Raw genomic sequence first — 16494 nt, 5'->3', positions numbered from 1 at the left:
TTATAGCCACGAGTTGGCCTGACCTCAGCTGTTCAGCATTTATGATAGTCAATGCTGCATTTAGCTTGTCTAAGAATATTTAGAAGAAATACCTATAAAAATTCAACTTCAGACAGGAAAATCAAAATTGGTTTTATCCATGAGTCACAAGCTAAAATGCACATAGATGCCAAGTAGGGAATGAAAATCAATGTGTGGAAGCAACTAGAAGCCAAACAAGAGCACTATTGTGACGATAAACACCATTGACACACAGGCTCAGGGTTGGGAAATAAAAGGGAGTAATGAGAACTGTAGCAAAGCGAGGACCACTCTTTTTTTCTTGAAAAGGAACAGTTGCAGCTTCAGTCTGATCATTTGGTGCCACATCTTCAGGTATTTCAAAGGAAGCTAGGTTTCATTTGCTTGCATCTTGCTGGAGTCCCAACAATGATCGATTTATTTAAGGAAAGAATAGTAAAAGGGATGTGAACACAACCACTAGAACAAATTCATAAATCATTAAAATCGCTGTGTGATTCTGTACAAATCACATGAAAAATGTAATTTTATACAAATGTATATTCTGCTGAAAACACATACATGAATGTATACAGACACACATACCCACACTCAGGGTACATGGCTCAGAGATAAAGAAAAGCTGGCTTGGTTAGTATACAAGACAGTGAAACATGGGCTCTGAGTCCTTTGGGGACTGAGGACAATGTTTTCCTGCCTCATGTTCCCAGACCATTTCCTGCATGTGTGCTTTGGCTTTGCGTTCGGGATATAAGTCATCAAGAGGTCACAGCAAAGGAGCACACGGGATGATGGCTGGCATCTCCTCTGCCTATAGAAGCATTTCTCTATAAGCCGTTCTACCTCAGTCATGTTATTTTTCAGTCCAAAATCTTCCCTTGTTTCCCAGTACCCGTAAAACAAAGAAAGCCCTGACTTCTTGGTTCAGGCCCCAGCAAGCTTCCCGCACGTGGTCTCCTGCTGCACACACCCTCAGCTTTCACCTGACCTTCCCTCCTCATGGTTCCTTGTAACTCACAGCAATGTTGTCTTCATCAGCCTCTGTACAAGGCTTTTTCTCTGTCCCTCTTAAACCCCGACTTATTCTTCAATATCAGTGTAAAGAATTCACTTTGTCCGAACCCCTCCTAGACCAGACCAGTCCAGGACGGCTGCCTCCTTGAAGTTTTACACAGACTCATAGTAATAGTGATGGGGATCCTAACCAATATGTCCTGGACTCTGCTCAGTGCTTGATTTGCCTGATTGCATTTACTCCTAGTCCCTGACTCTGTGCAAAAGATATTGATTTATTTTCTGATTGTACTGAGTCTTCGTTGCTGTACGAGGGCTTTCTCTAGCTGCAGGGAGCAGCGGCTACTCTCCAGTAATGGTTTGCAGGTTGCTCATTGCGATGGCTTCTTCTGTTGCCCAGCTCGGGCTCTAGCTGTGCAGGCTTCGGTAGTTGTGGCACTCAGGCTTACTTGCTCCGCCGCATGTGGGATCTTCGCTGGCCAGGAACTGAACTGATGTCCCTTGCATTGCAAGGCAGATTCTTAACCACCAGACCACCAGGGAAATTGCTGAATTTTACCTCTTAATAAATTTTTAAAGTGTTTCTCAGAAGATAAACTCTTGTAAAGTTTGTTTAGAAATTCTTAATTTGGAATTTTCACTTCAGTGAAAAGTATGAGTGTAATATAAATATATTATGAGATTATCTAGATGACTAGCCACCCCGGATAACATTAGTGCGCATGCTCTGTTCACATTTATAGTCCCATTCTTACCACATGAAAAGCCAAAAGACTCTGAGGTTAATAGCACAAATCAGAGGTTCAAAGTCATTGAAATAGAAGTAGTGGGAAAACCCGGCCATCACACAGTGTATGGTAATAAAGGGGAAGCCAGACTTGAAGAGCTGACCCACAGCAGTCAGGACCACATTTAAAAGGATAAGTATATCATAGTATCATAGGTCCTGTTTGTACCTACCATCTTGTGTGGGAATAGCAATAAGAGTAATGGCAAACCCACAGTTAAGGATTTGTTAGAAAACAATTTTTTAGTATTATTTTTAGGGTGCATTACTCAAATTATTAGCATGAATACAAGATCACTGATTAAGGAGAAGGCTAACGATAATGACTTAAACCATGGCTCATAGTGCCAGGAATCAAGTTAATATAGGTATTTTCTCCATATCTAACCCAAAGTTCAAACAAGACCATTCATCACATCAAGCTTATGCTGTTCATCTGAATTACATTGTTTTGCAGTTTTATTTGTATTAGATCCCTAAATTTCTCTTTTTTAATTTTAGTAAAAGCTCTAAGTATTATAAGTTTAAATCTGGTTCTATCAATGTACATATTATATAAGTATAAAATTAAAAATAACCTCAGGATTAGAAATCTATGTATATTATTTTCTTCTAAAAAGGTTCTGTGCATTTCTTTCTTGTGAGGGTTCAGTGAGACAGTCTGTAAAGTGCTTAGGCAAGAAATGCTGATTTTAGACTTGGACAGAACTAATGATCAAATTCTCATGGTCTGAAACTGCAGTGAAGCTGGACATCAGAGAAAAGAGAACATCAACTAGAATGTTTGAGACTACTCCGCTTGGAATAACCAGATATTTATTTTTTAAGTTTTCAAGTCTCCTTGAATTTAATCTTTATTTTATGACCTAGAAACTGACAGTGCCTCAGGTTCACTTTTCAGCAATAAATTCTTACTATAGATCCATAATTGCAGAAAACAAAAAAAAAAAGAAATTACTCTTTTAAAAATGTAGCGCATCAGAGTTTTCAATTTCTATCCTGTTTCAGCAATGGAGTATATAACATGAGTTTTATCCATGAAGCTTTTCTGTGTGTGTGTGTGTGTGTGTGTGTGTGTATAGCAACATATATATTGCTACTTAGATGTAGGATTGATCAGCCTACAGAGTTGAGGAGGAGGTGAGTCATTTGTCCCTGTAGGCAAAGCAGCCAGGAAAGTTTATGTTCAGTTTTATACACTTCCATTGAATGACTACTCTGAACAAGAAACTGAGGAAGGATCTGGAGACACGTTAAAGAGATGAGTGAGATACTAGTACAAATGTCGTAGAAGTTTATATAGCCAAAGGAGAAGTCAAAACTTTGTAATCCTGTGGCTCCAGTGGGCCTCGAGGCGCAGCCACAGTGACCAGCCCTAAGGCTGAGAGCGTCTGAACGCTGAGGACCCCAGCACCAGCCACGGCCGTCATGGGACATCACCCTGTAGCCCGTCTAGTGAACCGGTCTGTGTCAGGACAGGGCCAGTTCCTGAGGGGGCACCAGCCCCGTCCTGCAGACACCCTTTGTAAAAGATGAAAATACAACGATATTGTGCAAATACTTCAGATTTGCAGTTAAAAACAAACCAGAAAAGGATGGCAAACACAGGATTAGAGAATCAGGATCCGAAAAGCTGAAACTGTTGGCTTTAACAAGATGATTGCAAAGGGAAAAATGGAAGTTCCTGCATTCTAGCCCATAAAAAGAAAAAAGAAAAAACCACTGTGTACAAATACAGGATGGGAGAGGCATGGAACCGTGTGTGTGTTTTTTAGAGTCAGACTTGAACTGGCAACCATGTAAAGAAGAAATATAAATGATTCATAAACAAAATGGTTTATCTTCATTATTATTCCAAGAGATTTAAGTTGAAATAGTAATCCCTCAATCTACAAAATTGATAAAGGTAGAAAGAAAGGTAATTCTCAGTGCTGACAAGAATTTGAAGAGATAGGCATTTTCATATACTTCATGTCAAAGTGTGAATTGTTAAGTCCTTCTGCAACAGTTTGGCAATATGTATTGGAAGTCATAAAACCATGTAGACTTTTTATCCTAAGAGTTACACTTTCAGAAATTTCTCTTAAACAATTAAGGATACACATAAGTGTTTAGCTACTAGAGCATTAATCATAGCATTTATTTTTTCCAGCTTTACTGAAATATTATTGACATAATGCATAATTAAGGTGTGCAAATAGATGATCTGATACAATTGTGAAATTGTTACTCATTATTTAACATGTCACCTCATTTCATATAATGACCTTTATTTTTTCTTTTTTGTGGTGATAACACTTAAGATTTACTCTTAACAACTTTCAAGTTTATAATCCAGTACTGACTATAGTCACCATGATGTATGTTAGATCCTCAGAACTTATTCATCTGTAACTGGAAGTTTGTATCCTTTGACCAACATTTTACCATTTCCCCACAACCACCATTCCACTCTGTTTCTGTGTGGTTGGCTCTTTTAGATTCCACATATAAGAGAAAACACAGTATTTGTTTTTTGCTGTCTGACTTACTTCACTTAGCATAATGCTCTCAAGGTCCTTCCATGTTGTCACAAAAAGCAGGGTTTCCTTCTTTTTAATGGCTGAATGACATTCTGTGTTCTTTCTTCACTCATCCATTTCACATTTTCTGCATCCATTTATTCACTAATGTACCGTGAGGTTGTCTCCATGTCTTGGCTGTTGTGAATAACGCCGCAATGAGCACAGGGGTGCAGATACCTCTTTGAGGTCCTGATCTCATTTCTTCAGACATACACCCAGAAGTGGGATTGCTGGATCATGTGGTAGTTATATTTGTAATTTTTTAAGGAACCGCCGTACTGTTTTTCATAGTGCTCTACAAATTGACATCCCCGCCATCAGTGCACAAGGGCTGCCTTTCTCTACATTCTTGCCAATACTTAATTTCTTGTCTTTTTGATAATAAATATCCTAACAGATACGAAGTGATAGCTCATTGTGATTTCGATTTGCATTTCCCTGATGATTAGCGATGTTGAGCATCTTTTCATGTACCTGATGACCATGTGGATGTCTTTTTCTTTGGAAAAATGTCTGTTCAGATCCTCTGCCCATAATTTAATTGGATTATTTGTTCTTTTCCTGTTGGATTGTATTAGTTCTTTATATATTTTGAATATTAACCTAAATACTATCAGATGATGTGCTAATATTTTCTCCCACCCATATGTTGCCTTTTCACCTTGTTCATTGTTTCTTTTGACATGTGGAAGCTTTTTAGTTTGGTATAGGCCTACTCAGAGAGGTCAGATAACGTGCCCACAGTCACACATGCATTAATGCTAGAATTAGCGACTCAAACCCAGGATCTGTCTGTGCCTTAGCCTTCGTAAAGACTATCTCACATCTCAACAAGGGAAAACAGACTGGACTTGTTTGTGTGACTCCAGACAGGTAGAATTAGAAGAGAGATTCAGGGACACAGATATCAGCTCAATACTCAAAAGTTTTCTCTCAAAAAAAAATTGTCCCTTGGAAGATAGCAGATGTCCCTCTGCACACTTCGTGTAGGTTCAGTGGTGCTCTGTGATGTCTGAGAAATCTCAGGCTTCAGTACGCATTGGAGTCGCCTGGGAGAGCTTCACAGAGCAGTTTCCTGCGTTCACCCTTAGAGATGCAGATTCAGGTGGGCTGGTGAGATTCGTGAGTTTGCATTTCTGTCAGGCTTCTGGGTAGTGCCAGTGCTTCTGGTCTAACATCACACACAGGGATTTCTTCAAACTCTAAAATTTTGTTACTTTTAAAAAGTCGTACTCTACAAAGTAGACGAATTATGTGTTCTGCACAACCTCTCTCAAGGAATGGCAGCCACAATGCCCCTAAGCCATACAGCGAGGCTTGTCTGTGCTTCCTATCTAGCAGTCAGTAGAGTGTACCACATCTTTTAAAGCAGATGTTCATAGTTTTTTTGAATTCCCAAGGTTAGCTCATATATTAGAGACAGTTGTTTTTTTTTTAAGAAATCCATATTTATTTCTGATAAAGAATGAATAAAAGCAAACCTCCTTAAATTATGAGACAAGAAACTGATAAATCTTATTAGCACATTCACATTATCCGAGAGGAAACGTAGATTTCTAACAGTGATTCACTCTTCAGCCGTCTAGCTCAATTTGGATTGAAAAGTGGAAATGCTATTGTTTGCCAAGAAATAAGGACAACGACCATATAATGTAACAGTGGCAAATACAGTGTTAAATAATGTTGATTTTTCAAAACTTCTGAACTCTTCTCATATCTACCTTTCAGGGCACCTTTATCTGTTTTTCACCCCCACTTTTTGATGAGGTCAAATTGCTGTCTTTAGGCAAAAGCGCTCCAAAGTCAAATATTAAGGAGAAGAAATAGGTCCCTAGGGATTGCACCGTTGGCCCTCTCCTTCCTGCGGGGTGGCTGGTACAGTGCCTACAGCTGCTTTGTTACACACCGGATCGTCCTCTGCACCTCCGAACAGCCAGCATCTCCATCTGAGAACCGCAAGTGGCTTTTAAGTGATAAGATAGGGTTTAGCTGCTGCATTTTATGACATAATTCAGTTGGTGTTCCTTTACAGAGTGCCACTGGCTGGCCGACTTTAAACAGTCATAAACATTTGATGGTGGAGTAATTTAATTTAATGATTTCTTTAATCTTCAAATTGCGAGACTGTTTTCAAAATATTTTGTTGCCATGTGATCTCCTTTCAACCCACAGGATTAATAATTGATGTTGAAATATGGATGGGAAAAAAATTGACAATGAACTTCTTTCTAAAGGAAGCAGCACCTGGAGGAATACCAGATTTACACAGTGACTCCCCTAGATAACAGATAACTGTATTGACCAAACTTGTAAAATCGCAACATTTCAGATTGAAATGTTTCTAAAATGTCTTACCTGCTTTCTTACCACTTTAAACAGTGTAACATTCTTAAACATCCTTTGATGAATCAAAATAATCCTTATAAATAAGCATGTCTCCATGGTATAACCAAATAGTTTTTAACCTCTAAAAAATGCCTTCAAAACTTTGCTCCATGTTAGTCATGTTATTGAATTTTTATAGTCTTACACTTTCCCTTCTCACTTAAATGTGCCGACCCCTGTTAATTTTTCCTTGCCTTGTAACTTGCTATTAAATTTACTACATGCTAGAAATCTGGGTTACTAAATTTACTGGAAGTTTGTGCAAATGGGTATGGGGAGTTTCTGAGAATTGTCTTATGGTTCTTAAGGTGTGTTGAGTCTGCTCTGGTAAGTTTTAGCCTCTCCAGGAGTTTATTTTGAATGATTCCCGCTTCGTATCTGTTTTGTCCTGTAAATCAGGTTGCCAGATACATGGCCCTGGTTAAGAAAAGTCTTAGCTGTGACCAAGCAATGATAAACACTGGTCTGTTTTCTTCCCACTCCGCCCTAGCCAGCAGACTCTTTGTATTCAAATCCACATCTTAGAGTGTAGCACCCACAGTAGCAAACAGAACTGAGATGCCTCTTCTCTTCAAGACCCAGCATTCTTCCATCTCTTTATCCTTTAGACCTCACACAGGAAACTAGAGAGAGAGGAGAAGATAGAGTTGGGACAGGAGTTGAACAACTCAGGAGTTTATCTCTTAAACTGAAGAAGGTCCCTGCAGTGGAGTTTTTTGTCTCTCCTAGTCACAGAGATTAAGGAAGGAACAGAAATAGGAAAGGAAAGAAAAGTGCACCATTTTGCCCTTCTGAGAAGCATTCTTTGGAATTCTTTTTGAGTTTCAGGTGCCTACTCTGTGTGCTGCTGTGAGAAATGGCATTAATCACTTTGATCATCAAGTACAAGTTGCAACTCTGGCCCTCTAAGTCCTCTAGGATGTGGCTCAGTTCACTTTCTAATCTCACCTTCCACTGCTGTCTGAGTGCCAGACCAAATCCTCCAGACTCCCACACCTCTTTCACTTTTCTGCTCTGGAAGCACTTATTAGGTATTAGTATGTGCTTCTCCGAGGGGGAAAAAAGCAGGGTCAGGATGCCATAGTGAGATAAATTTGGGAAGTGTTGAGTTAACCAGTATAAAACAAATTTCTTTACTAGAGTACTTTTCAGAGCCTTTTAAATCCTAATCTTCATTTTAATCTTCAGATGGGGATTCTGGTATAGAATGAGGGTAACCATTCATCCCAGTCTGCCTGGGATAGTCCCAGTATACACCTGTTGTCCTGGCACAATTAACATTGTCTCTTTTCGGTTTAAATGTCTCATGGTTTTCCTATCTGTTGTTTAGTCGTCTCTGACTCTTTGCGACCCCATGTACTGTAGCCCGCCAGGCTCCTCAGTCCATGGAATTCTCCAGGCCAGAATCCTGGAGTGGGTTTCCATTCCCTTCTCCAGGGGATCTTCCCAACCCAAGAATCAAACCCAGGTCTCCTGCATTGCAGGCGACTGTCTACCGTCTGAGCCACCAGGAAAGTCCATCTATCATCTAGTACTTCCTCTACTGAAAGTGATAATACCATGTCTGTGTCTTTTCCTTGGGACACGAGCGTTTTCCACCCTGTTTTTAGTTTGGGGGTTCAATCCTTCCCTCCTCTACCGTACCATTAGAGTGAAAGCCAGGTAGTGTTTCACTTTGTCTTCACCCTCAATGCCAAACTCAAAAAATACCTTTGAAAGATTAAATTTAGTTGCACTGGAAGTTGTCCTGTCCTCTCTGTCATTATACAGAAATGCATCTTTGGTGCAGGGCAGAGCAGCTCCAACCACTGCCCTTTCTTGCCTTCTCAGAGACCTCTGCTGACTATCACCACCCTGGCTCCTATCTCCCATGAGCACTCAAAATGCTCAAGATTCTCCTACTTAAAAAAGCCGGTTCTCAACTTTGTTCTTCCAGCTACCACCTTGCCTTTTTTCCATTGTTCATGGTTCAGATCTTCACAGGACTTGAACAAATAGCTATTTCTGCTTCTCTCCCATTCACTTGCCAATCCGCTGTAATCTGGCTTCTGTCTCCTCACCTCCACCCCCACTGCTCATATCAGGGTTACCAATCACTTTTTTCTTTTTTTCCTAAATCCAGTTGACACTCCTCATTTGGGCTTGCCTCTGTGATTTATGGAGAAGGCAATGGCAACCTACTCCAGTACTCTTGCCTGGAAAATCCCATGGACGGAGCAGCCTGGCTGTAGTCCATGGGGTTGCGAAGAGTCGGACACGACTGAACGACTTCACTTTCACTTTTCACTTTCATGCATTGGAGAAGGAAATGGCAACCCACTCCAGTGTTCTTGCCTGGAGAATCCCAGGGACGGAGGGGCCTGGTGGGCTGCCGTCTGTGGGGTCGCACAGAGTTGGACATGACTGAAGCGATTTAGCAGCAGCAGCAGCTGTGATTTATACTCTCTCTAAAAGTGCCCAAACTTCCTTGGAAAGTTTAACATAGAATTGCCATTTGATCCAGCAGTTTCACTTCTAAGTGTGTACCCAAAGGAATTGAAAACAAGGACACACACAGATAATTGTACACTGATGTTCACGGCAGTATTATTCACAGTAGCCAAAGGATAAAAACAACCCAAATGTCCCTCAGCAATGAATGGATAAGCAAAATATGGTTTATACATACAGTGGAATATTATTCATCCTTAGAAAGGAATGAAAGTCTGAAACGTGTGAAAACATGGGATGAGGGCTTCTGTGGTGGATCAGTGGGAGGGAATCCGCCTGCTAATGCAAGAGACAGAGGTTCAATCCCTGATCCAGGAAGATCCCACGTGTTGTAGAGCAACTAAGCCTGTGCATCACAGCTATTGAGCCTATGCTTTAGAGCCCGGGAACTGCAACTACTGAGGCCCACATGCAACAGAAAAGCCAGTGCACTGAGAAGCCTGCATACCACAGCTAGAGAAAAGCCTGCACAGCAATAAAGATCCAGTGCAGTCAAAATAAATAAAATTATATCTATATATATATACACAGACACACACACACATATATATATATACACACACATATATATATAAAGACATGGGATGAACATTGAAGACATTGTGCTGAGAAAATAAGCCAGACACACTTTGTGAGGACAATATTGCATGACTCCACTTAAATGAGGCGCCTAGAATAGGCAAATTCATAGAGACAGAAAGCAGAATAGAGGTTACCAGAGCCTGGGGGAAGCAGAAATGAGGAGTTGTTATTTGATGGGCACAGAGTTTGTTTAGGAGGATGAAAAAGTACTGGAAATGAATGGTTGCAGAACATTGTGAATGTATTCAATGCCACTGAATTGTACGCTTTAAAAATAGTTAGGGACTTCCCTAGGGATCCAGTGATTAAGACCGCACTCTCCCAGGGAGGGGACCCGGGTTCGATCCCTGGTCAGGGAACTAGATCGCCTGTACTGCAACTGTAGATCCCGCATGCTGCAACTAAGACCCAGCACAGCCAAATAAATAAATACTTAAGAAAAATAATGGTTAAAATGATCCATTTTATGTGAAATATCATTGTAATGGCGGTGGATGGGGGGTGGGGGGGGGGGGGAGAGAATGCGTCCAAAGTATCAAAGTCCCTGAAATGAAAACCTTCACAGTAAACAGAGAAAAGTCAGTTTCGTAACTCCCCTCTGTTCAACAAGAATATCCTTCTGGGGGAAGAAATCAGCCCTGGGGAATTCCCAGGTAGGCGTCTTGAGAGGCACCGTGGAAAGAGCCTTCTGCTTCAGCTTATCTCTAGCCTTTGGGGTTACACAGCCACACCTTGTTTTACCAGTAACAACTGTTCCTGTGACATTAGGAGCTAAATCACATCTTCCCAATAACATAGGTTCTAATAGGCAGAGGGGGGTTATCTCATTTCTAACTGCTCTTCAGGTGGCACTGCTCCAAAGTTTTCCTTTTGGTTTCCTTCAGTCCTCTTCTGCCTTGACCCCACACCTCCCTCTCCAAGAGGACAGTGGTTTGTGAGCAGGTGCTTTGTAAGCAAGGATGGCACCGGCCACTTGCACAGTCAAGGGAAAAAAGTAGGGATGGTGTGAATGGTGATGAGGGCGACTGGGGAAGGGCCTCGAAATCTACTCCTGCAGGCCCAGATTCAGTCTTTTCTTGAGCATTAAGTTATCAAATTATCGGTGCTTCAGTTTCCAGCCTGTGATGTATTTATACTTGTGTCACACTCTGTATGACGCAGGCTTCTCTGGTGCCTCATTGGTAAATAATCCTCCTGCCATGCAGGAGACCTGGGCTCAATCCCTGGGTTGGGAAGATCCCCTGGAGGAGGAAATGGCAATCTACTCCAGTATTCTTGCCCCGGAAATCCCATGGAGAGAGGAGCCTGGCGGGCTACAGTCCGTGGGCTCGCACAGAGTCGGACCCGACTGAAGGACTGAGCACCCACGCGGCAGGTACTCTTGTGTTGATGATGAATAGCCTGCTCCCCATGCCCAAGTTTTCTGTGACAGCAGGAAGCCAAATACATGAAGATGATTTCTCCAGTGTTTCCAAAGTAACACATGACTCAGTGTTCGTTGATGATGTGCCCACTGCCTGTGAGGAAAGTCTTCCTCGTAATTCTCAAACCCCATGTAAAGTGTCTTGCTCCCTCCCAGGGTTTGTTGTCCGCCTATCATAGAGAAAGCCCCTCGTGTTGCAAAGTGTGAGCTTTTATTTGGTCTGGTAGCACTTGGGAGCTCCTCGTAAAATTCCCACTAGAAGGGTAAGAAGTCCAAAATCCTGCCTGGGGTGATTTTCACCACTGTGAATTCCGTAGACTTGAGGGTGGATAGGCAGATAAAAGCGATGAGGCTTCTCAGGACACCGCGTTATGAGGCCTGAATGTGGAGTGTAGTAGTGGGAAAGGAAAGAGTCCAAAAATATTAAAAACACGAGAAAGGAGGGCCCTTGGTATCTGAAACATTCGTCTCTCTGTATGTCTTTTCCTCAGCTTCTCTAAGCTACCTGATCACATGGGGGAAAGTTCCTTGTTAGAATAAAGTTCCAGGAAGCCTCTTTTTCACTCTTTTCCCCTAAAAACAAAACAAAAACTTACCACAAGAGCTCTTTACTGCCCTGGAATTTCGAGGAGATCCCGTGAAACTGTGCGTGGATTGTACCTCCTCCAAGGACACTCCCTCATGCACACGACGCTGGCCGGATTTTGTAACTGCGTTTATGACTGATTTACGGAACTTTTACTTGGCAGGCCCTACTGTTACTGTTAGCTGGTTACTATGGATCTTTCAACATGCCACTCTGGCATGTTGCATTAAAAATAACCTCCCAAGACTGTACAGAATGCATAGAACAACGGGAGTGCAGTCAGCGCCTCAGACCCCAGGCGCTGTTTCAGTGCCGACGCGGTCACATGCGCTCCCACGTGAAGCAGCAGCAGGAAAAATTTTCAGACACCTCTGAAAAGGTCTGGCTGCTGGTTGCCTTATAATTTTTCTGATTCCCCAAAAGCAGTTCTCAGAGATCAACAACATCCTTAAAAAAAAAAAAAAAAAAAAAAAGGAAAACTGTAGACCAAAAGAATAACAAAAACACACGTTGTATTTGGGAAGGGCACAGACCCAGAGGCAGGCTGTCTGGGTTTGAGTCCAGTACTTAACTAGCCCTGGGATCTCAGCAAGCTGCACCATGACCACAGCTGTCTCACCTGCAGAATGGAGTGGTAACAGTGTCCGGCTCAAAGGGTTCTTCTGAGGATCAAGGGAGATAGCCAGATAAAGGTCATTGGTTCGGTACATGCACGTCAAAGGCACTCATTAAATAGATCATTATCCTTTGAACACCATCCTTTCAGCACATAGACTCATAGCATTGATCAACATGCAGCTTAATCAGCCCTGAATATTCATTGAAAGGATTGATGCTGAAGCTGAAGCTCTAATACTTTGGGCACCTGACGCAAAGAGCCAACTCATTGGAAAAGACCCTGATGCTGGGAAAGATTGAGGGCAGGCAAAGAAAGGGGGTAACAGAGGATGAGATGGCTAGATGGCATCACCGACTTGATGGACATGAGTCTGAGCAAACTCTGGGAGTTGGTGAAAGACAGGGAAGCCTGGCGTGCTGCAGTGCATGGAATCGCAGAGAGCTGGACGTGACTTAGCGACTGAACAACAACCGTGCCCGGCGTTGAGGTGCTTACGAGTGATGCCCAGTTACTTATGTACATGTCTGACAGTCCTTCTAGATTATATACTTCTTAAGATCAGAGCTATACTCCATTCATTTGTATATTGGGTTTTTTAAATACAAGTATAATTGCTTTACAATGTGTTGGTTTCTGCTGTTCAACAGTGTGAATCAGCTAGAAATATACGTATATCCCCTCCCTCTTGAGCCTCCCTTGTACCCCCCCACCCCGCCACCCCACCAGCATCCTACCCTTCTAGGTCCTCACAGAGCACCAAGCTGAGCTCCCTGTGCTATCTGGCAGCTTCCCACTACCTCTCTGTTTTATACATGGTGGTGTATACATGTCAGTGCTCCTCACTCAGTTCATCTTCCCCTCCCCAATTTTATATTCTCCAGAGCCATATGGAGGGTGCTGAATAAGGATTTATCAAATTAAATAGAAAGAGAGGAAGTTCCCTGGTGGTCCAGTGGTTAGGAATCTACCTTGCAATGCAAGGGGCATGGATTTGACCCCTGGTCCAGGTACTAAGATCCCACATGCCGAGGGACAGCAAGGCCCTCGCACCACAACTACTGAGCCTTGGGGCCTGCGCTCCAAAACAAGAGAAGCACCACAGCTAGAGAAAGCCCCAGTGTAGCAGCAGAGACCCAGTGCAGCCAAAAACAAATGGGTAAATAAAAATCTAAACAAGTCCTTTAAAAACGGCAAGAGAAAGGCCATTACAATGTAAGAGGCAACAGTTCATATGTGAACTGGTAGCCAAAAAAAAAAAAAATCACAGTCTTCAGGGGCAAATAGAATCCACTGCCAAGAAAACCCTGGTGTTCCCTGAAACTAAATGACTATATCAAGCTACATGTGAATGCAATATTTGTAGTGCTGGGTCTGGCTCAGCGAGTCTGGTTCTAACTGGGTTCGGCAGGGGAGAGAAAAGCTTTTATGTCTGTCCCAGCCCTGGCCTCAGCTCATGAGCCAGCCTTGCCCATGACTCAGGAGGAGAATTGCCCTCCCAGAGCCAGCCACCACAGCCACCGCAAGCAGGGCACTCTCCTTACGGATTCCAAATGCCACGGGATTCGGTGGCGGCAGCCCAAGCGCAAGGGCACGTGGGGCCCGTTCAGTGCAGCCTCTGGCCCTGCTTCCACCACCCGCGCTGGGACCAGCAGGAACAGAGCTGCGCCGTGCCGAGGCGACAGAAGGCTGGCACCTCCCGGTAGGAAAGCCAGTGGGCCCTATAGCAGCCGCAGCAGGGATAACAGCAGCAGGGTCTGTGACTATGGACTGAAGTCTGATCTACCAAGCACAAAATGAACCAATAAATCTGGGGCGTGTGTGTACGTTTGTGAAGAACGTTGTTTTCTTTTTCCCCAACATTGCATCAACACCCTCTAGACAAAGGGCTGTGGGAACACACCTATAGTTAGGAGCCCTCTGAACCTGGCTGCACGTATTTCTTCACCTGACTATTCGTCCGGATCCTTTACGATAGCCTTTATTACGTGCCAAACCAGTCAATATAAGCATCTCCCTGAGTTCTGTAAGCTAGCAAACTGTTGAACTTGAGAAGTGGGTCCTGGGAGCCTTGAACCAGTCGCTCAGAAGTGAAGAGGGCAGCCTATGGTTTTGACCAGCTTCTGACGTGGGGACAGTTTAATGAGACTGAGCCCTTACCTTGTGGGATCCAGCGATAACCTGAGGTAGATTGTGTCAGGACTGAATTGAACTGCATGAAAGCAAGTAGGTGTCCACCAGAAACGGAAGAAATTCTCAGCGTGTGGGGAAACCCTACACGTTTGGTAGCTAGGAACACGAGTGTGGTGCGTGGGTGGTCAGTTGTGTCCAACTCTTTGTGACCCCACGAACTGCAGCCCACCAGGCTCCTCTGTCCATGGGATTTCCCAGGCAAGAGTACTGTAGTGCATGCCATTTCTCACTCCAGGGGATCTTCCTGACCCAGGGATCAAACCCATGTCTCTGGTATTTCCTGCATTGGCAGGCAAGTTCTTTACCACTGAGCCACCCAGGAAGCCCTGCGAGTGTGGCAGTAATAGTGAATAAAGTGATAGAGAGGAAAGTGAGGTTTTTCTTACAATGTTATATTTGGGAGTGTAAGCCCAAGCCAGCAAGAGTAGGAGAAAAAAACAATGAAGCAGGAAAAGCAGGGAAGCCACAAAGGCGAATGATCTCCACGCTGGCCACTGTCTGCCATGCGCCAGACACAGCACGTCTCCTGACAGACCGTGTGGAGAAACTGCGCCTCGAGGGAAGGAGGAAGAGAAGAGAACAGATTTGCCACCTTCTGTCCCCATCCCCACCTCCTGTTGGTCGAAGTCTGACCCCCAGGCCATGAGTTTCGGAGCCCTTTCAGGTTGCCACCTTCTGCTCCTTTGGCATCCTCTGGGAAAGCGGGACTCCACACCTTGCCGTGTAGCATTTCATTCACGTCCAGAGAAGACAGGCAATGCTGCACCAGCCAGCCCTCCCGGGACTGGTAAGCAGCAGATGCTGGAACCACCTGGATGCTTCAGCTGAGATGGAGCCAGGGGAGGTGGCTGAGGCTCAGGAGACGCTGGTACAGAGTGACCCTGCAGAGCACTAGCGTGTTTCTCATACACTTCCTCTGACTCTCCAGGTTTCCCTCGTTTTCTGCTTTGGTGAACGTTGAGCAGAACTTGGTCCATACTCTAAATGCACAGGCATCTAGTGTCTCTTGTACTTGACTCTCCTCTCCCTCCTGGGCACACAGGAAGGTTCCACTCCCGCCTCCGTGTGGGCATATGGGTGATGCGACTGGTGCTGGCTGATGGTCACGGGAGGAAGTACCCTGTGTGCTTCTGGTCCAGAACGTGTAAGAGCAGTTATATACATATGCAGTCATATGTGTATTTAGTCATATGTAACACAAGCCTACCTGTGTTACAGTGCCTGGTTATAGTGTTTTCTTGCAGAAGTCAATGAAAAATGATTTGTTATTGATGAAGAGCTAAGAAGTTTAACTATGTAGGACATAAATGGGAAGCTGCAGAATTCAGCCCCTAAACACTGAGTCTGTTTCTAATGAGCACATATCACAATTTAAAGGGGAATGAAACTTAGGAACAGAAAGTCTTATGTCAGTGGTGCCCATTGAGATAGTTATTCCTATACTACCTCATAAGCAGAGCTTAACCATTTCTCTATGGGCCTAGATCTCTCTCTCTCTTTTTTTTTCTTTCTTCTGAAGTCCCATTTTCTGGGACAAACGGAAAGCACCAGATCAAAGTGTTTTTCTCTCCACTTCTTTGTGGCTTTCCTGGTGGCTCAGATGGTAAAGCGTCTCCCTGCAGTGCTGGAGACCCGGGTTTGATCCCTGGGTTGGGAAGATCTCTTGGAGAAGGAAATGGCAACCCACTCCAGTATTCTTGCCTGGAGAATTCCATGGACTGAGGAGCCTGGTAGGCTACAGTCCATGGGGTCCCAAAGACTTGGACATGACTGAGCAACTTCACTTTCACTTTTCTTTGCTGAAATGAACACATGATCTCTGTTATCACCCCA

General features: G+C 43.5%; 1 long non-coding RNA gene across 2 annotated transcripts in view; it reads left to right on the top strand.

Annotated features, from left to right (window-relative positions):
- The window catches only part of LOC123334637, a 14424-nt gene extending 7731 nt beyond the window's left edge, over positions 1-6693 (top strand). The window contains exon 3 of one of the 2 annotated variants that reach the window (XR_006552621.1): positions 6559-6693. This is a non-coding gene — a long non-coding RNA (uncharacterized LOC123334637). Of the gene's footprint in view, positions 1-6114 lie in introns of both variants that reach the window. The other variant, XR_006552620.2, reaches the window with a different exon arrangement.
- The last annotated feature ends 9801 nt before the right edge of the window (positions 6694-16494 follow it).

The sequence above is a fragment of the Bubalus bubalis genome, chromosome 8 (assembly GCF_019923935.1).
Source record: "Bubalus bubalis isolate 160015118507 breed Murrah chromosome 8, NDDB_SH_1, whole genome shotgun sequence".
Classification (NCBI taxonomy): Eukaryota; Metazoa; Chordata; class Mammalia; order Artiodactyla; family Bovidae; genus Bubalus; species Bubalus bubalis.
Note: the sequence above shows the minus strand (reverse complement) of the source record. Positions and strands in the feature narration are given on the sequence as shown.